At 41.0% G+C, this 24,816-nt stretch overlaps 2 protein-coding genes across 3 annotated transcripts in view; one reads left to right on the forward strand and one right to left on the reverse strand.

Annotated features, from left to right (window-relative positions):
• bt (projectin protein bent) overlaps window positions 1–24,816 on the reverse strand; it is a 256,610-nt gene that overhangs the window by 229,074 nt on the left and 2,720 nt on the right. The window lies entirely within an intron of this gene.
• The window catches only part of LOC109041376 (rho GTPase-activating protein 29), a 54,301-nt gene that overhangs the window by 10,424 nt on the left and 19,061 nt on the right, over window positions 1–24,816 (forward strand). Inside the window, exon 1 of one of the 2 annotated variants that reach the window (XM_072304613.1) lies at window positions 2,754–2,939. The exons of the other annotated variant lie outside the window; for it this stretch is intronic. The gene's annotated coding sequence lies outside the window, so the exon portion shown is untranslated. Of the gene's footprint in view, window positions 1–2,753; window positions 2,940–24,816 lie in introns of those variants that run through there. 2 annotated transcript variants of the gene reach the window in all.

Genomic DNA, 24,816 nt, shown 5'->3' on the forward strand with positions numbered 1-24,816 from the left:
CACACTCATTATAATTTTTTTTTTTGTTTTAAACATTTTGTAAAACATTTTTTTAAATCTTTTTCGCGAATATTTACCCTCCATTTTATCTATTGGATCTAAAAATTTCCAGCAAGCCTACTCATTTTTTTAAAAAATCTCTTTTGTGAATGTTACCCACCATTTTATCTATTGGATCTAAAAATTTCAAGAAAAGCACACTCATTATTATTTTTTTTTTTTTTTGTTTTAAACATTTTGTAAAACATTTTTTTAAATCTTTTTCGCGAATATTTACCCTCCATTTTATCTATTGGATCTAAAAATGTCAAGAAAAGCATACTCATTATTTCTTTTTTAAAAAAATAGGTAAGTGATCGAAGACAGCTAGGAAACATCGGAATGCACTTACGGCGTTCTTCCACAGCACGGTAGAGCCGTCGCAATGCTCCCACGACAAACGACCCTCGACCCGCGAAAACGGGGGATTTTGCCGAAAATTGAGTCATCGCTCCGTTAATCTCGGCTTTTTATTTTCGTCGCTTGGATCGGGCGGTCATTAACGGGGAGTAAGTGTCTTCTTGTCGCCCGTTGGATGACCCGAGCGGGGGTTTTAATGGCCGAACCTGTTTTTCACTGCAATTTCATTGGATCGTATTTTATCTTTCATCGCAAAAACAGACGCGTGTAAACAAAACAGGTCTATATCTGCAAAGAAAGTTTTGGGGAAAAAACGCATATCACGATACAACTGTACTGCCGTGGTAAGGAAAAACATCGTATGAACTTCCACACTTCGCCAAATATCCTTAGACAAATCACTAATTTTCAGGAAAATTTTTGAATATTTTTTGTTCAATTGCTCGGATAATTTTGTTTGTAATTTGGTTTAGAGTGTCTACGGGAAAATACTCGTAATCACAACTTTCCTCAAAAATGAACATTTTATCGGAGGAAATTTGGCAACTCTCGAATGTTCATTCGGCGTTTTTCTTTAGCACGGCAGTGTAGAGCAGAGTTTTTATTCAGGTAGATTCCTGGACACTCTGTATCATACCGCTCCTGAATAGACAGTTGTACACTATTGCAGGTTGTAAGTAGAACATCTTCAGAATCTACGCAAAAGCGCGTCAAATCGCAGCCTCCGGTTACCAACATTTGAATACGTGGTTTCTCCCTATTAGTTTACTGGAATGCTCCTATCTCAGCTCCTTTGATTAAAAAATCAAATCGAATACCAAACCGCGAAAATATTTGCATTATTTCCGAAAATAGCTCTCTCCGCACGATCTTTCGAACTGAGCAAATCCGTCGAGATGCACCTACTCAAGCAGCATCTTAAACAGAGTGTCAAAATAAAGCTGCATTTCAGACGCAAGATGAGATGATTTTGTTTGTTTCTAGCGCAGTGAACACCCATCTTCTTAGAAATAGTAGCAGGTTGAAGTTCCGCATTGATGCATTTAGCGCTTAGTTCCATCTCCGAATGTATCGTGGATCTCTTTCTGATTCGGAACGTTCCCTAAATGTGGACCGATGATTGAAACTTCAACTCAACGGATTGTTTGTCGATTAACGTTCGTCACTGCGCGGGTGGACTTTATCGATCAAAATAATTCTATAAAGTTTAATAATCAATATTTTAGATTTGCTTTTCAATTGGCATAATAAAGGAGGTAGCATGGTTTGAACTAGAGGACAATACGAATTTTTGACGTGTCTAACGTAATTATCGGGCGAATTTATCCTTAGAAAATATATTCAGTTGGCTGTATCTCTTGCGTGTAACAGATCCATTGTATTAATAATTCACTCTGGATAATTTGTGTTCATAAGGAAGCTGCTCGTTTGAGCCCTTAAAGCTCCATGACATACGGACATATCGGTAATTTTCAGGTTAGGTGATGGAGCCCAAAAGAGTAGTCTAACTCAAATTATTCAGAATAATTTATTATTACAATTGTTACGACCCAACGTTTTTAAAGCACGTATTTTACTCAGTTCTTTGATCTTTACTAGAGTCCCTCTACACTGAGAGGGAAGACAAAGCGAATCTATTTCTGATCGGTTCCCGTATTTTAGGCTTCCACAATGTCACAAACGGTAATAAAGATTACACTTTCACCCGATTGCAAAGATTATAAACTGGAATGGACCGGGGAACTGGGGGTACGGCAAGGAACAAACGGAATGAGAGAGGGAACGGATACAGGAGTTCGGGAATGGGTTGATCAAAGATTACAAAGCGCGTCCGATTCGTGTAATCTTTATTCCCATTTGTGACATCCATAAGCCAAGTTGTCTGAACTCTCTCTATAAAGGGACTTAACTTTTTACTCATTTTTCCGGGAGGAAGCTCATCAATGAACATTCTTGACCGTCTTGGTTCGATATTAGAATTTGAAGATTGGCAGTAGTATTTTTCGTTTTCAATGATTTTCTGCTCTTTTGGGCCCTTACACCTTCATCTTTCGACATGTCCATACTCTCCCTATTTAGGTGCTCTACTCTATCCCAATCTAAAAGTGTGTCAAAATGACAGCGTGTCCGAACTTGAAGACCCAAGATGGAAGCTTTAACTCGAAGGTCAAAGAACAATGCCTTGACCGTTATACGCGGGCTTTTCCACCTGGGAGTTTTCAAGTGTAGCACGGAGGGGGAGGGGGAGGGGGAGGAGGAGGGGGCGGTGGCAGGGGGCTATTAATGTTGCATCAATGCGAGCCACCAGGCACGCAGCCTCTGGACCTTGGTGCACTTGTTGGCAGGCAACCAGTCGCGATCGAGATCTCATTTGAATGGAAAGGAACCGTGTCCATTCTGACATGAGCCCTGAGATCCATTAGAATACATGCATGACAAAGCTCATGTCAAAATACGTATGATTCCTTTTTATTTGAATACGTTCAGTTGGTGCTCACGACTAACTCATCTTAACGATGCTCAACAGGCCACAAGACAAGGTACGAATTTAAGCATTCTGATAAATTTTTCATAACCAGATTTTCACGGAGAGCACGATTCTTGCAGCAAAAATTACGAAAACAACTCCTAATTAAGATATTAACATTAAATGAAAATAAAAGGAATCATATCCATTCTGACATGAGCCCTGGGATCCATTAGAACACATGCATGACAGGGCTCATCAGTTCATGTCAAATCACATATATGGACGTATTTCTGTCAAACGGAACTATGTGCATTAAGACATGAACCCTGATGAGACCCATAAGAATATATGCATAACAGGGCTCGCGTCATAATGCACAAAATTCCGTTTGACAGAGATCCGTCCATATGTAGTTCCTTTCTATTAAAATACGTCCAGTTATTGGTGCTCACGAACTGACTCATCTTATCGATGTTCAATAGGCCACTAGACAAGGTACGAATTTAGGCATTCGAATACATTTTTTTGAACGAGAATTTCACGTAGGACACATTTCTTGCATCGAACATTACAAAAACAACTCCTAAATAAAAAATTAACATTAAAGGAAAATGAAAAGGAACTATATCCATTCTGACATGAGCCCTAAGATTCATTAGAATACATGCATGACAGGGCTAATTTCAAAATACATATAGTTCTTTTATATTCAAATACGTTCAATTGGTGCTCTCGACTGACTCAATGACTCTTCTTAACGATTTTCAATAGGCCACAAGACAAGGTACGAATTCAAGCATTCTGATACATTTTTCTTAACCAGAAATTCACGTACAACGAGAAAAAAGGATGCTGACATAACATTTTGGATGTAAAAAAAGTGTGCGACAACTCACAAAACCCTGAGTTAACCGCCACAGCAGTTAGTTTTACATCTTGGCATGGTTATAACAACTGCTGAGGCGGTTAACTCAGCGGTTTGTGAGTTGTCGCACATTTTTTTAAAGTTAGCATCCACTTTTTCTCGCGGTAGGGCACGAATCTTGCATCGAGAATCACAAAAACAACTCATAAAAAAAAAATTTAACTTTAATTTTACATTTTTTACGGGAAATTTGAATTGACTGGTCAAAAGGAACGCAATTCTCTACGTGAGCCAAATCGCGCATTACAACGGTTTCGACAGGCTTCTCAATCAAGCATTGTTCCTTTCCCACCCTTTTTCGTGCAAGGTGTAAATAGTTTGCTATAGCTGAAACAGAGCGTCAAGATTGAGGCTGCCATTTTTTTGTACCGCAGAGACTGCCACGGCAACGTTTAGTGTGTGATTTGGCTCACGTAGTCTATTGTGTTTTCATGAGCGGGAGGTTCGAAATCATGCGTCAAGAAACATTAAATACTCGTATCTTCTTTACGAGTTAATTTCAGTAAGTTTCATCGGGCGAATTATGTTCCAACTTAAATTTTGAAAACAAAAAACGTATTCGAATACTTAAATTTGTACCTTCTTAAATGGTCTATTCAATCTAAAAATGCAAGCATGGAAAACTTTCCTACTTTTCTCAGAAAAAATATTTTATCGGGAGGAACGAGGCAATGTTTGAACGCTCCTACTGCGTCTTAACACAAAATGGGCTATAAGCTTCATTATTCGACGGCGCGATTATTCTAACGCGAGTTCGAATAATCGCGCAAAACAGTGCGTCTAGTATGAAAAGCTGTTAGCGCCTACAAGACGGGGTGAATACTTCACGCATTGCGCTGAATACAGTGCAGTCGACGAGGCGCGGCGTGGAACGTATAAGCGCCTACAAGACTGGGTGAATACTTCACGCATTGCGCGCATAGCACGGTGCGCGCAATTAATCGGATTTCTTTCATCATTCAGCGGATTCTTTGACACACACTATAATTTTTAATTTCAAAGGCGTTTGTGATGTTTACCTAGAGGTACTCGACTCCCTACTGTCACAGAAGAAAACAGTGATATTGACAGTCTTATATCAATAATCAGTGACGAAGCGTAAATCATCGGCTGCCGCGATATTGCCCACTTTAATATTCAAAATAATCGACCATAAAGGTATAACCTGATAATTGATCCTTATCCATAGGTTTAAATGGCAGTTGAATCGATCCACCGAAAAGAGCGACGCCCCACTGGAGTGCAATTCGACGGCGTAAGTCCGCAATCACACATCTCGTATGCGGTGTCTGCAAATCTCCGTCTATAGGATTTTTTTTTTTTAAAAAAAAAAGAACAAATCGACATCATTCCTTGAAGTTTTTGCAGAATTTTCTTCGCACAGCGAAAAAAAATCACGGCAGTTTTAAAGAATTGCCGTTGGGTAGTTTTCAGTTTAAAAAATAAAGTATGACCGGCAGTCTGCAACGTCACAAACTGAGTTATGTGATTGCCGACTCACACCATCGAATTAACTTAGAGGGACAACAACCTTTCGTACATTCCGGATCACTGACCCCGCATGTCTGTAACACCCGTTTTAGTGGCCGACAACATCAATTTCCGATTGAAGCTCGGGTCTTAAATGCCAATAAAAATTGGGCATAATGTCAGGTTTGTTGGGTTTACACGATGAAAAATCGAGAACATGATCTGACGACGAGTTAACGACGGGAACGTCGCGGGCATTGTTGTAAAACCTGCGGCTATTTGCAATGGATTGTTACGTTAATGGATCACAAGACAGAAAGAGAAATTGAGCACCATATTAATCTTGGTGCTTGAGACAGCTCTGTTGCACACGAGGGTTATGGTTACGTATTATATGAATCAATTATACAAACGTAAAATCGCAAGGAAAGCACAAAACACTCGTGACGAGTCAGGATGTTTATATTTACATATTCCTGGCGTTGACCATGGTGCACTGGTAAAAAAAACCTCTTGGACCAATGCCGCGGTGCATTGATTTAAGAGTGCAGTTTCTTGTCGCCGGATTTAAAAGAATCTTGAACTCTTGTTTCAAGCGGATTTTGCATTGATTCAATTCAAAATCCGCTTGAAACAAGAGTCCAGACTCTTAAATCCGGCGACAAGAAACTGCACTCTTGAACCAAGAGGTTTTTTTTTTTTTACCACTGTCCTTACTGTCCATTTGCGCGTGAAAGCGTCAGCCATGTTGAATATTGTGCAGCATTCAAGTGCGCGAGGGTTGGATGGAACGACTCCTCTTACGAAATATTCACCTGTGCTGTACTGCCGTGCTAAGGACAAACGCCGTATGAACATTCAATATTTGCCGAATTTCCCCGGATAAAACATGTATTTTTGAGGTAAGGTATACGCATATTTTTCCTTGAAATTTTCAGATATATTAGACCGTGCACGAAATTGATCGAAAACTTTAAAGAAAAATGTTAAACAGTTTCCTTGAAAATTTAAATTTTATCGGAGGAAATTTGGCAACGCCTAAAGGCTCCTACGGCATTTTTCCTTAGCAAGGCAGTATAGTATATCGTTTCCAAAGCGGGAAGCTAAAAAACGCATATTTCTAAGGCAGACTGTGAAGTTAAGGGTGTATTCTCCGATGCGCTCATCGTGATTTTCAACCGTTTTCTATCATAAACATCTCTTCTTTTTGCTTTCGTTCAAGTTTGCAATGAGCCCACTTTATCTGAAAAGTTTATGAAGTTGATAATTCTATAATCAGAGTCGAAAATAGTCCAGACGGAGCAAAAATATTTGACGCAAATCACGTTAAGAAGTTTGAAGAGGAAGTTTGTCAAACTAAATCTCAGTAGCCGAACAAATTGCTGGACTTGTTGCTCATCAATCATCAATATGCGAGAAATAGCGTGGACCGTCGAAAAAACTTTCACGGTGTGGGAAGCCAGCTGCCATGCTGGGTTTCTGAGATATTTAGAGTGTAATCGCACCTACCGCAGAGATCTCGTTACAGGGTTATCAGCACGAACAAAAAAAGCACTGATTGGACAAACATCACAGCAAGACTTTCAAATTCTCACCCTAAAACACCGTTACTTTTAAAAGATAGTTTCCTCTAAAACCAATGATTTATTTTACAGGCGAGTCTTTAAGACGAGAAAGCGACCAAAATATTTAAAAAACGACTTTGCAACATTTGAGGGTATGAGCGATGGTGACACATGTGTTTTGAATATATTTTACGGTCATCCTTTTAATTATTTAAAATTGTTCATAAAGGTTTAAACGCGATTTAAAGACATTGCAAGTTTTAAATAAATTTTTCAAAATTGAAAAAAAAACATTTTTGTGATATTTACGGGATGGATAAAAAAATAGTTATTGAATTCTTTTTTTCCTCTCTCTTCCTCTCTCGTTTTACACTTCGAAAAAGTTTTTAAAAACGGGTGTCTTAATAATATTCTTAGAATATTTTGATTTCTCACTTTTAAAACCAAACATAAAACCTTTTTTTTAACATTTCGAAAACTTTTACTAGAGCCCGAGTTTTTCCGGCAATGACTTGAGAAAATTGTTGAACGATTTACAAAATACTTGTTCCTGAAAGAATAAGCCCTGGATAGACGATCAAATTCCGAACCAATTCCGATTAAAGTAGACATGCTGATGACTGGTGGTCACCATCTACCATCAAATTTTGACGGGCCGCACTTTTTCGTTCAAAGTAAGATCAGAACGGAGTGCCACCATTCATCATTTCCTGCCACAGGAAACATTTCTGCCAAGTTTTCATTTTAAAATGAAGCAAATTAATGAGTTTAAGACTGATGACTTCCGACACTTTGATGCTACTTTGATCGGAATTGGTTCGGGAATTTGATCGTCTATCCAGGGCTATAGAGTGAGATATTCAGAAAACAATCTTGTTTTCCGTATGCTATAAGGCAGGGTAAGAGTGGCAATCTCGCTTGCCGCTCCAATAAAGTTATGACCGAAAATTAGCCCACACTCGCTTGCACATGTCACGGATTTGTCGGGGCCGGCGGATCCGAAGAAATCCGCTTTAAATCAAGACTGAGTAGACGAGGATTGCGAAAACTCACTTTTAATCGAGAGAGTAAACTCCGGATTAGAAGAAGCCCCGCGCTTCGGAATAACGATTGAAACAAAAATCGAGCGTGGATCTGAATGGCGGAAACGATTTGGGAGTTTTAGGCGGGTTGGCAACGCTGGGAGGCTGAAGGATGATAAATTTGACCGGGCGGACAATTTGTCGCAAGACTCCCTACAGGCACTCGCCGTTGCCAACTTTACGATCAGGCCTAGGAAGTTATCCGATACAAAATTTCTCAATAATGGGAACTCGAAGATAATCGTGGAAATGAAAAGTCAGAACAGGAAGGAGGACTCTCAGACCTGGATATGAAATGAGATTTTCAGCGAGAAAGGGGTAAATGTGGTATTCTTGAGTAATCATAGAATAATCGAACAAAATCTACTCAAACACTGGTTTCTCCGTGAACAGGGTGTCTAGTTTTTTTTTTCATTTGGGGAAGTCTTGATAAAATCCTGATTTTTCCTGATTTTTGACTGCTAAATCCTGATTTCATAATTTTTCCAAATCCTGATGAAATTCTGATTTTTGGCGGAGAAACTTTAGTTTCACGAAAATAGCTCCATAAAAAAATTCGATCGGACGGCCGACTTTTCTCAAATCCTGATTTTACGACCGATTTTTCCTCAAATCCTGATGGACTTCGAATCCTGATAGAATCGGGAAAATCGGGACAATCCTGATGCTAGACACCCTGGACTGAATTTTCAGGAAAAATGGATTCATGCAAAATACACCTTGAGGCATGCTTCAGCTGTTGATTCCCCAAAAATATAATTCGTAAAACCTCAGCTAGGGCCGAAACCATGCAAACCTGAAAATTAACCGTTCGATTTAACCAACCCTGTATAAACGGTCCCATGGTTCCCTCTCTATGAGGATAGTGAAGATACCATCAGGGACCCAGGGTTCTCGGATGATTTTCATCTTTCAGGCGATGCTTGGCGCACGTACACAGTTTAAACGCCGAAAAAGTTCCTGACGTTTCATTTATCTGGTCGATAAAAGCTTCTCTAATATCATGTTTTTAGATCCCAGAAACCACCCAGAATTGACGTAATACAAACTCGAAGAAAAATGATTACTTTATTTTTCGACTACTTCCACCTTGAAACGCCTATCTGAAATTTTCGCCCAGTCTCCTCTTTGAGAAATAAGAAAGATAAGAGCACACTCAAAGATTTATAGATGTTGCGATCGAGAAGCCCATTTATAAACATTAGTTACCGATAACCTGGAGCGCACATTGACAGTTTTAAACTGGAAAAAAAAGTTGCTTGGATCTAGAGTCCAGACTCTTAAAAACTCGACAAGAAAAAAAGCTCTTGATTGAATTGGATTTTTGCTTGAATCGAGAACCAAGTCTCTTAGTTTAAGCGGATTTCCTTTTGATTCAAGCAAAAAGTCGGTTGAATCAAGAGTATTTTTTCTTGCCATTGTTCTCAAGAGTCTGAACTCTAGATCTAAGCGATTTTTTTTTCCAGTGTGATGGGTAATATTGGGTTAATATACGCTTGAAGGCGTACAATTCTCGCTCTTAATTGAAAATCGGAAAAGAAATCAACAATGCAGCAGAATATGTTTCGTATCTGCGTATTTTTTTACTTCCGGTATTGATCCACTTCAATTGATGATTACGACCCGATTCAACTTCGTCGCAAGGGCGTAGAACCGCAAACAGTAGACTCGAGCTAGGTTACGTTAGGTCACGCAACTAAATCAACTTCGCAACGACGCGGGAAGTGTCGCATGGAAATGAAGGCGCGTCGCGGCAGAATCGCACAGATTTCTTCTGAAGCTACAATCATCGAAGAGTTTTGAGTTTCTCTCCTTTCCTCTTTAGTATACTGGGCATGAAAAGCAAATTGATGGCTGTGGTTGACCAATGCGCAACTTTGTTTTTGACGTTGCAAATTTCCAATCATTTTATGTTTTTTTAAAAGGAAACCAACCGGCCGATTTTCTCGGAGTCTACCCCTCCGGATTGAATGTGAACAGCAACCAGGTGAATGGACCACTAGACAAGGTACGAATTTAAGCAATCTGAAACATGTTTCTTACCCAGAATTTCACATGGAGCACGATTCGCGAACCGAAAACTAAAGAAACAAAATCCTAACGAAGATATTAAAGTTTTTATTTCACATTGGTTACGAGGAATTTGAACTGCTCACTCATAAGAAACTCAAAGCTCTACGTGGGTCAAATCGCCCACTACAACGGTTTCAGCAAGCTTCTCAATCGAGCAATGTTCATTTCCCACCATGTGTTGTTCAAACTATAAGCAATTTGCTACAGCTGAGCCAAAGCGTCAAGATTGAGGTTGCCAGATTTTTATATCGGAGAGACTGTCATGATAACTTTCAGCGCACCATGTGAATCATGCAGGGCATTGAGTTTTAATGAGCGAGTGGTTTGAATTCATACATCAGGAATTTTTAAATATCTTCGTAAGGAGTTGATTTCGATAATTTTTGTTGTGCGCATCGTGTTCTACGTGGGGTTATTGGTTAAAAAACATGATCAGAATGCTGAAATTCGTGCCTTGTCCTGTGGTTAATTGTGATGTATCGATTGGTATACAATTTAGACATATGGTGAAGAATCAATTGTTAAGATGTTCGCTGCGAACACCCTGTTTATCGATCCTTTTCCATAGGTTTAAATGATAGATCAATCGATACATCGCAAAGCACGCCACGCCACCGACAGGCACACAAAGGATTTCAAGGATTAGAGATGCGCCAAACGGCTGTTTGAATACCACACTGTGAAATACAGCAGTTACGTACTGCCCTGCAAAGGAAAAACGCCGTATGAACATTCGAGAGTTGCCAAATTTCCTCCGAAAATTTGTTTATTTGCGAAAGAAGTTATGCATATTTTTTCTTGAAATTTTCAGATACTTTGTATTCGACTGCGAACGATATTGTCTGAAAAATTGAGAAATAAATATTCATAACTTTCCCAATAAATTCGTATTTTATCAAAGGAAACTTGGCAACGCATGAAGGCTTATACGGCGTTTTTCCTTAACACGGCAGCGTACGGAGATGGAGGTACCTGCGGTTTATATTATCTGGTCAATGAAAGGTTCTCTATTATTATGATAATTTGAAGATTTAAATTCGTCCTTCAGTAGGTCAAAAATGGTGGTTCCGGTGCAAAATCATGAACACAAATAACAACAGAAACTTAAAATTTCCACAATACAAATTTTGAAAACAAAATGGCCTCCAGGCGTTAGAAGAAGAGATTCCCGTTTCTGGAACAGATTCCCTGATGTTTCCCTGACATTTTTCATTCCCTCATGAATCCCAGTTTTTTAGACGCCAAGATTCAGTGCCATCATCGATGATTCAAGAAAAAAGATTTCTTGGCGACAAAGTAAATAATTTTTATTTTCAGAGTAGGCTTTTCGTTTTTCTGAGGCGCACTACGTCATTCTCGTTCGATTTTAGCTGAGGATCATCCACTTAATTGGCTGTATCTCACGTGCCCAACAGACCTATTAAAGTTAAATGTGACGCTTATACTGTACGAGTTTACATAATTGAAGACTGTATATGTGATAAAAGTCCGCACCAGGGCCCTTTCGGAAAATTGATGGCATTACTTTTTGGCGACGGGATGTAACTATCGAATGAACCTATCCACATTTTCGAAAGAGCCCTCGTTTAAATTGGTGGACTCAGTTACTGATATTCAAATGGGGAATTCCGTCGAGTCTCTGTGGCGTAAAATCGTTCAATTGGACGTATTTCTGTCAAAAGGAACTAAGTGCATTAAGACATGCGCCTTGAGACCCATAAGAATACACGCATGATAAGGCTCACGTCATGATGCACATAGTTCCGTTTGACAGAAAATCGTTCAATTTAAGAGCCTCGGGAGCAGGAGCACTATTAGCACATTGCAATTCCGTTATGATCGTTACTCCGCGCCAAAAAAATGAGTAATAGTGCGCAGAATATCTGGCAAAAAGTCCAACATAAAGCGTCTGTTCTCAGCATTCGCAGTCAGAATTCCCATACACGAGCATGAAAATTAATGTGCAGCGGTTCCGAAGACTTCAGTTCAGGGTTGCGCCGCAGCGTCATGCACCACCTCGAACCGAGATCACGTCTGGCGGTGGAACTATCATTTCGTTGGCCATCGGTTGATACGTAGCTCGTATTGGAATACACGTTTTGATTAGTTCCTGAAATTTGGAACGTCACTTTGAACAGCCTACTTTATTGTGTTTTCCAAAGCCCAGTTCACATTATCAAACTTTTCATCCGACATCATTGAACGAAAAGTTGGATGGAAAGTTGAACTAGAGAACATTTGATTCAATTACCCTCCGTTCAACTTTCTAACCAATTGGATAAAGAGTTGAACGAAAAGTTGAATGTGACGTTACATTCAAGTGTCTGTTCAATTTTTCATCAAATTGTCGTTTTCTCGCGTCAGTGTCACACTATCCAACTTTCATGAGACAAGTTGAATCCAAGAGTTGAATGAAAAGTTTGATTGTGTGAACTGGGCTTAGTAAAAAATGGAAATTTCAAACCATAAATCCTACTCTCGGAATTAGGTCGTAGTCGTCCCGTCGGAAGATTAGAGGTTAGTCACGGAGAGGGCAAAGAAAAGAAAGTAGACGAGGAGGAAAGACAGAGAAGAAGAAAGGGAAGAAAAGAAGGGGCGGAGATAGAAGAGTAGGAAGAGAAGAAGATGAAAAGAAGGAGAAGGAAGAAGGGACGGAGAAGAGATGAAGGAAAGACGAAGTAAAGACGATTGAAAAGAACTCCATCTTTCACCAAAAAGCACACAGAAATAAAGATGAACCATGATATCAAAGTAGCATCATTTTTCAAAATTCTCCACAGAGGAATCACTTTTCTCCATTTCATCCGAGTTTTCTAATTTGCAAGCAGAGAGGTGGAGGGCGAGAGGGAGGGAGAGAGAGGGAGAGGGGGGGGGGTTAAAAAATCGGAAAAAGTGTTTTAAATCTGTACTTTTTATGTGCTTTTCCAGTACATGCTCAAGAAATTCAGTACCTCCTCAACGGAAAAAGTCAGTGCTTTTTCAGTACCTCCATTTGACGAAATTCGAAAAATTTCAAAATTTTGAATTTCTCGCTCAAATTGCGCCAAAAATGACAGAAAAATTCCGGATCTTCTTGCGGAATTTCTGCACTTTTTCAGTACTTCCGGACCGCCCTTAAAAATCAACACTATTCCCGGACTTCCCGGAAATTCCGGACTTGTAGACACCCCGGTAATACTTAAACGACCCTTAACCGAAAACCTTCGGTGTTCGAAATTTACGAACTTTTTTTCTTCGCCTTCATGCGGTGCGCCAGAAAAAAAAATAAAAGCTGATAGTATGAAAAATAACAAACATTCCAAACCCCGATACGTGTGTCAGAGAGAACTTTATTTTTGGGACTGGATCCCTGTCGAACGTCTCAATTCTTCAATGATCGATTATCGATATATTCCTACTTGAAGCTATGGTAAAGAGTTGATTATTAAGGAGTCGCTGCGAACACCTCGTTTATCGATCCTTTTCCATAGGTTTAAATGTTATAACAATCGATACATCGCAAACGCCTCGCCACTGGACCGAACTGTTTCAAGTCTGGGCGGGAAAACAACCAGCGATCCGTCCTACGCTGTCCATCCGACGCGACGCTCGGGGCATGTATCAAAAATATGAAATCATACTCTCCGCCCCTCCCGCCCAGACGATTCTCGTGGTCGCATTATTTATAAATGGCAGTTCGCGCCTCCAACAGCTGTCGATAGCCTCCCCCTGTCACCCCCCCTCCGACGAATTGTGGCAGGCGGGCTAAGTGCGCGGTTACGGTCCACCCACGGTCAAATAGTTCTGTTCGTGCGGGAGGATGGGGGAGGGGGGGGTTAGACAGGGAAAGAAGGGGGGTTAGACAGGGAAAGAAGGGGGGTTAGACAGGGAAAGAAGGGGGGTTGAGGGTTGGTGGCGCTCGGAAATTCGCAACTTTCATTCTCTTGGGCAGCGTGACTTGGGGGCACGGCCCCAGGGTGGCATGAAACGCAAGCAAGAAATGAAAGATTGGAAATTTCAGTGAAATATTTCGGAAAATTTCACGAGGCCATGAAATATTTCCCTCGCTATTAAGTCACTATTTTTACATTTTCCGAAACTTGAAAAGGAAACGGTTTTTTTCAATATCTTTCATGCATTTCTAAAATTTCATAAAATATTTCAGGTGAAATTTCAAGAATTTATGTTGCCTCGTGAAATTTCAGTGAAATATTTCAGGAAATTTCACGAGGCTATGAAATTTTTCATACTTTTCAGCGGCCCAATTGTTGAAATTTTGTGTTCGTCGGGTAGACTTAGATGACATAGGTTAAAAGGCGGGGCGTGCCTGGTAAAAATTGGCAGTAGAATCTGTGTTCCAAAATACCATAGACCTACAGCCGGCTGTAGGATTTCCAATAGCTTTTATAGCCGGCAACATAATTTCTTATAGTCTTTTATAGCCGATGGCGATTAAGCAACAGCCTGGCTATATAGTGTATGCGAAACGTTAGTAATTACGGATGCTAGGATTAAGTGAGTTTTTGGACTACCGCTCTCTTTTTGGGCCGTAGTATCTTGATTTATTTTGCAAGTAAAGCTCCGTACTTTTGAAGGATGCCTGCCATTCCTAATATGTTGGAGCGCCTTCAATTTCGTATGATACTGTGCAATACCTCTGGTGTGAAATAGTTGCTACAAGCGCCGTGGTACGCGGCGGCGCGGCGGGCGGGCAGCCAGCGCTGAACGCGCATTGGCGCCTACAAACCTAACAGGGATACTTTACGCATTGCGTAATGCGTGAAGTATCCCTGTTAGGTTTGTAGGCGCCAGTGCGCCGCCGCTCCGCTTTGTGTTAGGCTCTAATATTTAATCTCGTGGAGTCAGCGTTTTTAAACTCATGACTTTGAAATGTTTGCACACTCTGTACGGATTACTCTCATTTTAATTGATGAAGAAAAATATGTAGTAAAGGAAAACATAATGTGCGTTTTGTAAATATTAAGGTGATTCCGCACAAACTTAAGGATTTACAAAGCACATGAATTTCTACACAATTTCTTATAACCTTTTATAGCCGATGGCGAAAAAGCAACATCCAAGCGATAAAGTGTAAAGCCCGGCGAAAGGAACTATAGCCCGGCTGTATAATTTTTTATCGCTTCGTGTAGCCCGACCGTATGATTTTTTCCACTTTCTACAGCCAGCTATATGATTTTCTATCGCCTTCTTCAGTCGGCTGTAAGAACTCCCATGGTATATTGAAACGCAGCTCCTATCGCCAATTTTCACCAGGGGTGATTGGTCGGCTATATCTTATCGCTGCTTTATCGTACCTTTGTCAGGTGGAATGGACGACATACTTTCGGAAACGTAAGAGGTGCCTTCAGCTTCAGCTCAGAAATTCCACCCGCTATGTCCAGCTGACGGACACAAAATTTCAACAATCAGGCTGCAAGGGCTGGAGTATGCAACCCGCAGTCAAACACACAAAAATAGAAGAAAGTCGCGAATTTCCGAAACTTAAAAAGGAACCAGTATTTTTCAATATCTTTCATACATTTCTAAAATTTCAGGAAATATTTCAGGTGAAATTTCGAGAATTTATTTTTCATGAAATTTTGCCACCCTGCACGGCCCCTCTGCATTTACGGCCAACAGTTTTGATTGCGCTATCTTTAAGTGGCTGTCCGTAAAAACGCGATTGGCCGCTCATAAAATACGTAACGCTCTCGTGGGGTGGGGGTCGAGGAGAGCGTCACGCAGTCTTGTTTTTATGAGGTAAAGGATAAGGACATACGTCAAAAAAGCGTGTTGTGAAAATGTTGCTTCTTCATGATTATCCAAAAATCTACCAGAATAGCAAATAGTTAGCTTCCAACCAAATAATTGTTTATTTTAAAGGACAATGATTGTTTAAATTTGAATACTGTACATATATTAAGTATTTTTAAAAGAGAAGGAGAAGTTGCACAATTTTGAAAACAGTGTTTCCGTGCTGGTTCCTTTTTGCTAACTGCAATCCGATGTCAGTCAATCTTCCTGCTACGCTCATTTTGATTTTTAAGCCTTTTGCATCAAGAAACAACTTTTCTTTTCAGTCTAGCAAGCAGTGGCGTGGCGTGCTTTGCGATCCATCGATTGATCGGCCATTTTAACCTATGGAAAAGCATCGATAAACAGGGTGTTCGCAGCAAACACCTTAATAATCGATTATTTACCACAGCTTCAAATGGGGAAATATCGATGGATCGCAAAGCACGCCACGCGACTGCTAGCAAGTATCAGAGTCACTTTATACTGAGAGTTAAGGCAACCCCCCCCCCCCCCCCCCACCCCCCTCATGGAGTCACAAACGGGAATAAAGATTAGACAAATTGACAGTTTTTCTTAATCTTTGATCGGCCCATTCTCAAATTCCTCTCTCCGTTCCTTCTCTCATTCCGTTTGTTTTGTTCCTTGCCGAACCCGTAATTCCCCGGCCCATTCCAGATTATAATATTTGCAATTGGTGAAAATGGTATCTGTATTCCCGTGCGTGACACTGCGAAGGCCTAAAATACGGGAACCAATCAAGAATGGATTCACATTTTCTTTACTCTCAGTATACAAGGACTCTAGTTGAGACAACACGGCTTATAGATGTCACAAACGGGAATAAAGATTACACAAATCGGAAGTTTGCTGTAATCTTGATCAACCCATTCCTGAAGTCCTGTCTCCGTTCTGTAAGCTCTTTTGGATTTTTCAGATATTTTAGATTAAATTGCGAACCAAATTGTCTGAAAACTTTCTGAAACAAAATATCTAGAACAGCCTCAGTAAATAGATATTTCATCAAAGGGAATTGGGCATTGCCAGGAGGTTCATACGACAGTCCTCCTTAGCACGGCACTATGCTGGCACGGAAAGACAACCATGGCCATCTTAACCATGCAATATATCGCATCGGGCTACTTTAAACTTTCAATAATCGCTGATGAAGAATTTAATATCGATTTCATTTATGCGACTGTCCATAGCAGTGACGTGGCGTGCTCTGCGATAAATCGATTCATCTGCCGATTAAATCTATGGAGAAGAATCTGGAGAAGAAATGGATTCAAATTGTCTCAACTCTCAGTATAAATGGACTCTGGCAAGGATTTGCGACGGACAGATATTCGAATTTCGCGGGCTTGACGCATCGCACGGCGAGCGTAGCCGAATTCATACGCCGAGCGAGCGCGTTGACTAAGCAACAAGATAAAACCTATAAATAAACAAGAATTGTTTATAATGCTGAAATATTTATTATTGTTCGGAAAACGGAGGCATAATTCTCCGCGGGAGGGGAAGGGAGGAGTGTAGTGGCCAGAGGGGGAGGGTCCAGTGGAGGCGTCGGTTTCATCATAGGGATATTTTTGGCGAGAGAGATAGGCCGGCCGTCGCACTGTGGTTCGGCACACGCATCCCTGAGACTCGCTGAATTCTGAGGGAAATTCTAGGACGAATGTTCTGCCTCGGATGCAGTGGCGTGGCGTGCTTTGCGATGAATCGATTGTTATGCCATTTAAACCTATGGAAGAGGATCGATAAACAGGGTGTTCGCAGCGAACACTTTATTAATCGATTCTTTATCATCGGTTTAAATGGCATAACAATCGATACATCGCAATTCACGCCACGCCACTGCTCAGATGCTGCTACTTAATAGCAGGGGAGAAAATCAGGTTCCAGGGTTGCTACAAAATTTAGAAAATGAAATTTCCTGACATTTCCCTGATTTCCCTGACACATTTTGGCGAAATTCCCTTACAATTGAAGATATGCCAGATGGTAAAAAGACATAATTAGAGTTACTCTTCATGCAAAATTTGTCGTTCGAAATGTCGAACCCATTCTAAAAAGCAAATAAAGGTGACTTGATAATTTTTCCCCGACACTTTTGTCATTTTCCCTGATATTTCCCGGTTTTCCCTGACTTTTTAAAATTCCCTGACATTTCCCGGTTTTCCCGGTATTCCCTGACTGTGGCAACCCTGAGGTTCATAATTAAAATAAAGCAGCTTTCCCTGGAAGTTTTTGTTTGAGCAGAGGAAAGAAGTTGTGTTCAGAAAATCGTCGCTCCTCTGACGTCAGGGCGTACCTCGATTTTTGCTTGAGCCCTGTTTCCCATATGACGTCACGCTTCAGGGTGTCTAGTTTTTAGTCGTTTCGAGAACTCCTGATTTTTGATTGCTAAATCCTGATTTCATAATATTTCCAAATCCTGATTTTTTGCGGAGGAAAATTAGGAGAAAAATTGGCGAATGTAACTTCACAAAAATAGCTCGATAGAAAAATCCGATCGGATGGCCGACTTTTCTCAAATCCTGATTTTACGACCGATTTTTCCGCAAATCCTGATGAAATCGGGATTAAATCCTGATTGACCTCAAATCCTGATAGAATCGAGAAAATCCTGATGTTAGACACCCTGTAGCTTTCCGGGGCTCATAAGGAAATCGAGATCCGCCCTAACGTTGGAGGAGGGACAAAATGACTGATTACTCTCAAGACAATTCGAGTTGTGACAACGGAACTTTTCCTGTTTGGATAAAAGTTTGCTGGCTTGTTACAGCTAGAGATATGTCACTGCGACGAGGAAACAATCGTTGCCACAATTCAAAGAAGGAGAAGAAGAAGGAGAAGCAGAAGGAGAAGGAAAAGGAAAAGGAGAAGGACAAGAAGGAGAAGAAGAGAAGAAGAAGAAGAAGAGGAAGAGGAGGTAGAAGATGAACATCGCGACAAGAATATCACGATAATTCCGTTTAAAACAATGATACTTGAGCTTGACATTTGGACGAATTCAAAAGTTCTTTGCTGATCAGTAGGAATCGACCATCGAAACACGATCTCAAAAGTTCTTCGCTGATCAGTAGGAACCGACCATCGAAACACGATCTCAAAAGTTATTTGCTGATCGGTAGGAACCGACCATCGAAACACGATCTCAAAAGTTCTTTGCTGATCAGTAGGAATCGACCATTGAAACACGATCTCAAAAGTTCTCTGCTGATCAGTAGGAATCGGCCATCGAAACACGTTCTCATATGAGTGAAATTATTTCATTCAAAAATATCAATTTACGATCCCTTGTCCCTCGCAGTTGGCCCACTGCTCCGCAGAGAGTAGTCAATTTAAATTATATAACTCGGAAGGAGGTCTCCGTTGAATTCCGCACGACAGCAGTGCGCTACGGTGCGGCGCAAAGCGGCGTCATGCTGGTCTAGGAACTTAATGTTGAGCCTAAATATACAAAGAGAAAGAAAGTGAAGAAGTGTCACACGCCCCATGAAGAAAGGAGGGAGCGAAATTTCCTACTCATGCGCTCCGAATGTTTACTCCTCTTCAAGGACTTGAGAAAACAAAACAAACTCTACAGCGAAACGTTTTTTTTGTCACAATGACGTTTGGCAGCCGGTTGAAATCCGAAAAAACGTATCTCAGATTGCAACACGGCGGAACGATTGAAATATTAGCGCACTCCATGCATTCTCAGAATGGAGATGTTGCATGTGTGAGGAATTTGCGATTTGACTGATGATTCTTACGTAAAAGTTCGTGAGAAACACGGTGCCCGGGTAAAAATTGGCGATAAGAGTTGCGTTTCAAAATACCATAGGAATTCTTATAGCCGGCTAAAGAAGGCTACAGAAAATCATATAGCTGGTTGCAGAATGCGGAGAAAATCATACGGCCGGGCTATACGAAGGGATAAAAAATTATGCAGCCGGGCTATAGTTCCTATCGCCGGGCTTTACACTTTATCGCCTGGCTGTTGCTTCTTCGCCTTCGATTATAAAAGGCTATAAGAAATTGTGTAGAAATTCGTGTGCTTTGGAAATCGTTAAGTTTGATACGGAACCACCTTAATTTTCTTTTTTTTTCCTATTTTCCTTTACTACATATTTTTTTCATCAATTAAAATAAGAATAATCCATACAGGATGTGCAAACATTTCAAAATCATGAGTTGAATAACACTGAGTCCGCCAGATTAAATATTAGAGCCTAAAACAAAGCGGAGCGGCGACGCACTGGCGCCTACAAACCTAACAGGGATATTTCACGCATTGCGCAACGCGTGAAGTATCCCTGTTAGGTTTGTAGGCGCCAATGCGTGTTTCGCGCTGGCTGCCCGCTGCCACGGCGCTTGAAGCAACTATTTTACACCAGAGGTATTGCACAGTATTATACGAAACTGAAAGCGCTCTAATATATTAGTAATGGCAGGCATCCATCAAAAGTACGGAGCTTTCCTCGCCGAGGAAGATCAAGATCCTACGGCCCAAAAAGAGAGCAGTATTCCAAAAACTCACTAAGTCCTAGCATCCGTAATTAGTAACGTTTAGCATACACTTTATCGCCTGGCTGTTGCTTAATCGCCATCGGCTATAAAAGGCTATAAGACATTGTGTAGCCGGCTATAGAAGCTATGGGAAATCTTACAGCCAGCTGTAGGTCTATGGTATTTTGGAACACACATTCTACTACCAATTTTTTCCAGGTTGGTGCCACTGGTTTTCTCTGAAATCAACTCCCAAGCTCAAAAAAACCTCTCAAGTTGAGGCCAAAATGGAGAGGATATCCCACGATATCTTGAGAGTCCACGTCTACATCAAGAAAAACTCTCAATGCAAAGATACGTACGGAGCAAATACATTAGCAGGGCTGCCACTTTATTTGGGGACTCTAAAACTGAAAACACGGCAACCCTGCTAATATATTTGCTCCCTATCTTTGCATGGAGAGTTTGTCTTGATGTAGAGGTAGACTCTCAGGATAGCGTGGGATATCCCCTCCATTTTGGCCTCAACTTGAATGCTTTTTTTGAGCTTGGGAGTTGATTTCAGAAAATAAACCAGTGGCACCATCGTTTTTCTCGCGAACATTTACATAAGAATCACTAGTCAAATCGCAAATTCCTCACACATGCAACATCTCCATTTATTGGCGCCTTAAACAGGCCTTACCATTTTTTTCTAATTAGAAATCTGAGACCAAGCAAGCATATTTGGGATGGTACGCGTAGAATAAGTCAGTGTCTACTGCCTACTCGATTATCAGCTGGCCTAGGCTGGCCATGTTGTCACAAAAGTGTGCACCCGGACGAACGATATTGAGGGATAAGGATAAGGAATCCTACGATGTCTGTCATCCAAAAACAACATCAACAAAACTGATCAAAACCTAAGCAAAGAAATTGCAATAAAATAAAATTAGATTGGTTAGTGGATAACTGCATAACCTTTTTTCATTTTGGCGCGATGAAAATAACAATTCACCCTTGATAAACCACAATTTGGTCATGTTATCATTATTTTTGTTCACATTCGAGGTACCGCCATCTTGGTGCACTCGTTTGTGACTCTCTGAGCGAGAACCAATCAGAATTGGATTTTTTTTAGGCCACTTTCAGCCCAACCAAAAGTGAGATGTCGTAACTCTGGGTATAAAGGGACTCTACTCTGGGGTAGGATGGGAGGGTACCTAGAGTCCCTTTATACTGAGAGTCAAGACAATTCGGCTCATGGATGTCACAAACGGGAATAAAGATTACAGAAATTGAACGTTTTTCGTAATCTTTGATCGGCCCATTCTCAAATGCCTTTCTCCGTTCCTCCTCTCATTCCGTTTGTTCCTTGCCGAACCCGTAATTCCCTGGTCCATTCCAGACTATAATCTTTGCAATTGGTAAAAATGTAATCTTTATTCCCGTTTGTGACACTGTGGAGGCCTAAAATACGGTAACCAATCAGAAATGGATTCAAATTGTCTTGACTCTCAGTATAAAGGGACTCTAAGGGTACCTAGCGCCAGCACTGGTGGCGGGAAATTCGAATCGGGAGGCGAGAGCGAGCCGTGGGATCTTGGCGGGAGTCGGGCGATGAATGAGCGGGCGCGGTGACGTAGGCCGGGCGGGCGCCGGTAACGTTATACTGCTCGACGTGGACGTGGAGCAAGGCCAGCATCGCGCCAACGCCCTTATATGTAATTGGGTACACCGCTGCACCTCTCGCCACCCGGCGGGCCCGCGCGCTCCCCGAGGCTGCCGCGTCGTCGCCGAGCGCGCTTTTCCCACGTCTTCCACGTCCGCCGCACCGCATTCCAGACGCGGACCACCATCCGGCAACCATGGATGGCAGACGATAACCGCATCTACCCTCCCGTCTTACCCGAGAGAGTAGTAACGAACAAATTTTCCAAACCCAGCGAGCCTATGTCAAATTTCTACTAATGTAGTTTAAACAACGTGGTAAAATAGACCGTATTCGATAGTGGTTCGATGTATCGTTCGATTCAAAACAATAGAACCTGACCTCAAACAAAAATTTTACGATTTCAGTTGAAAAAGTCAAAAATGAGAAAGTGTTTAACAATTACACTTTTCATTGCCATTTGGTACTCAAAAAATCTATCACAAAAGACGCCGTTCCCTCAGATTTCTAAATTGACTTTTGAGGCTATGTTTAGATGTTGAGCCAATCGATATCGATACAATCTCACCTGTTTGGTGTATCGAATACGATCTATGGACGTATTTCGTCACCTGCCGGCCAAAGTATCACAAGCGCCATGCGACGTTTGAAAATTTCCGCAGCCATTTTATTTTTTTACAGAGGAATCGTTGGTTGAATCAGTTGGAAAATTTCATTGAATTTTATCGGCAGCACGAAGAAAATTCAGTGAGATTTTCGGACAGCTTCGTTGAGCAACATCTCTCTGAAAAAATAAAATGGCGGCGGTAATTTTGCACATGTAGCTTGCGATATTTTGGCCAGAAGGATAGAGGTATTCTGCTAAACGGAAATAGAGACGTGTGGTGTGGCGATGAGGTGTGGTTGTGGTGAGCTGCACAAGGAACAACGTGAAAGTGGGCATGATTCCTTTTTGGCAAATGGAAAAGCGGGATATTACATTCTACCAAACGAAACTAGGCGCCAACTATACGCTAACTCATAACCCGTGGGCATGTGACAAGAGCGTTATGGACAGGGCTCTTGAGTTAAAGGGGGCCAAGAGTGGCCGTGACGGCGGCGACGTCGCCGATGACGTCACTGGCGCTTTAAATTCCCATTCATTCTTACGGCTGACGAGCACACTCCTTATTCCCCACCTGTCTCTGGTTCAGGGTGTCCACAAGTCCGGAATTTCCAGAAAGTCCAGAAATAGCACTGATTTTTTAAAGGCGGTCCGGAAGTACTGAAAAAGTGCGGAAATTTCACAAGGATGTCCGGAATTTCTTTCACTTTTCGGTCATTTTTGTCGCAATTTGAGCGAGAAATTAACATTTTTGTCATTTGTCGAATTTCGTCAAATGAAGGTACTGAAAAAGTACTGAAATTTTCTGTTAAGGAGGTACTGAAATTCTTGAAAATGTACTGGAAAAGTACTGTATAAGTACAGATTTTTGGCCAGCCTGTTTTAGTAGACACTCTGTGGTTCCGTTTAGCAGAAATACATCCAAATAACGTTGAATTCAAACTAGAGTAACCTAGGATCAAATCGGGTACTCGCATATTCGTGTCTTACGCGGAGAGGCGAGCGATTAATAAAAATCGTAGTTGACTCAGTATTTTGCTTAAATTTACTCACTTTTCCGGAAGGGCGCTCATTGACGTACACTCTTGGCCAAGATACTTAAGTTTTCCGAACGGTATACCAACTTAATACTCGAGAGCCGATTGGGAGTTCCACGGCAAAGTCGTGTGTACACGCTGTGAAGCGTGATACCACTAAACAAGCACGAACGTAGCCGGATGGTATCATCGCTAATTGAAGGAGAAACATTGCTCTTTCTTCGCGCAGAGGATTGACGCCTTTCATGAATGAAGCTCTTAGTTCCATGCTGTATTAACTTGCTTGTGCTTGTTGTGGCGGTGGTCACGCAGAAAAGTAGGTTTCCTATTAAACTTGAGTATCTGCAAGTTCATTACTGAAAGTTTAAAACAGTCCGATTGGACATGGAAATGCGATATGTTGCATGGCTAAGACATGGCCACGTCTAGGATTATTTTCCTCCACCTCGTAAAAGTTTCAGCCGCCAACATAAAAACATAGGAAAATATCCTTCTCCCGTCAGGTTTTACAAGTAAAGGCAAAAAACAGCTTTTTCAGGTTTTCCTCATGAGAGCCGTGCATGAGGCTGCGACCAGATATTTTGTAACCTCCTAACCAATCTTCAGGTTGGTTAGTCTGTGATGAGGTATTGAAATAGTCTCTAGATGAGCCTGCTCTATCAAGATTAACTCACGAGGGCCCGTAAAACGAGCCTCAGTATATTGTCACCCTCCGACCAAAGTATCACAAGCGCCATGCGACGTTTCAAAATTTATGCCGCCATTTCATTTTTTTTACAGAGGAATTATTCAACGAAGCTGTTCGCAAATTTCACTGACTTTTCTTTGCACTGCCGATAAAATTCAGTGAAATTTTCAAACGGATTCAACCGACAATTTCTTTGTAAAAAAATGAAATGGTGGCGCAAATTTTGAAACGTCGCATGGCGCTTGTGACACTTTGAATGGAAAGCGACGATATTGCACACTTGGATTGCATTTTGCAAAAAGGAACCACTAGCATTGCAATGTTGCTAAGATTGTGCAACTTCTTTTGTCTTGGAGGAAAAACCCGATTATCCATTGATAGTTTCTATTTTACTCGCTAAAAACTGTAAATTTTAGACAAAAATTACCATTTAAATTTCATAGTTTTTCACGATTTCCGAAATTTTATTGCAAAAGATGAAGTTGCACAATCTTAGCATCATTGCAATGCTAGTGGTTCCTTTTTGCAAAATGCAATCCACTTATATATCCATTTAGTTCTATGTAACAACAAGTGAAACATT

This window comes from Bemisia tabaci, chromosome 9, assembly GCF_918797505.1.
Source record: "Bemisia tabaci chromosome 9, PGI_BMITA_v3".
Taxonomy (NCBI): domain Eukaryota; kingdom Metazoa; phylum Arthropoda; class Insecta; order Hemiptera; family Aleyrodidae; genus Bemisia; species Bemisia tabaci.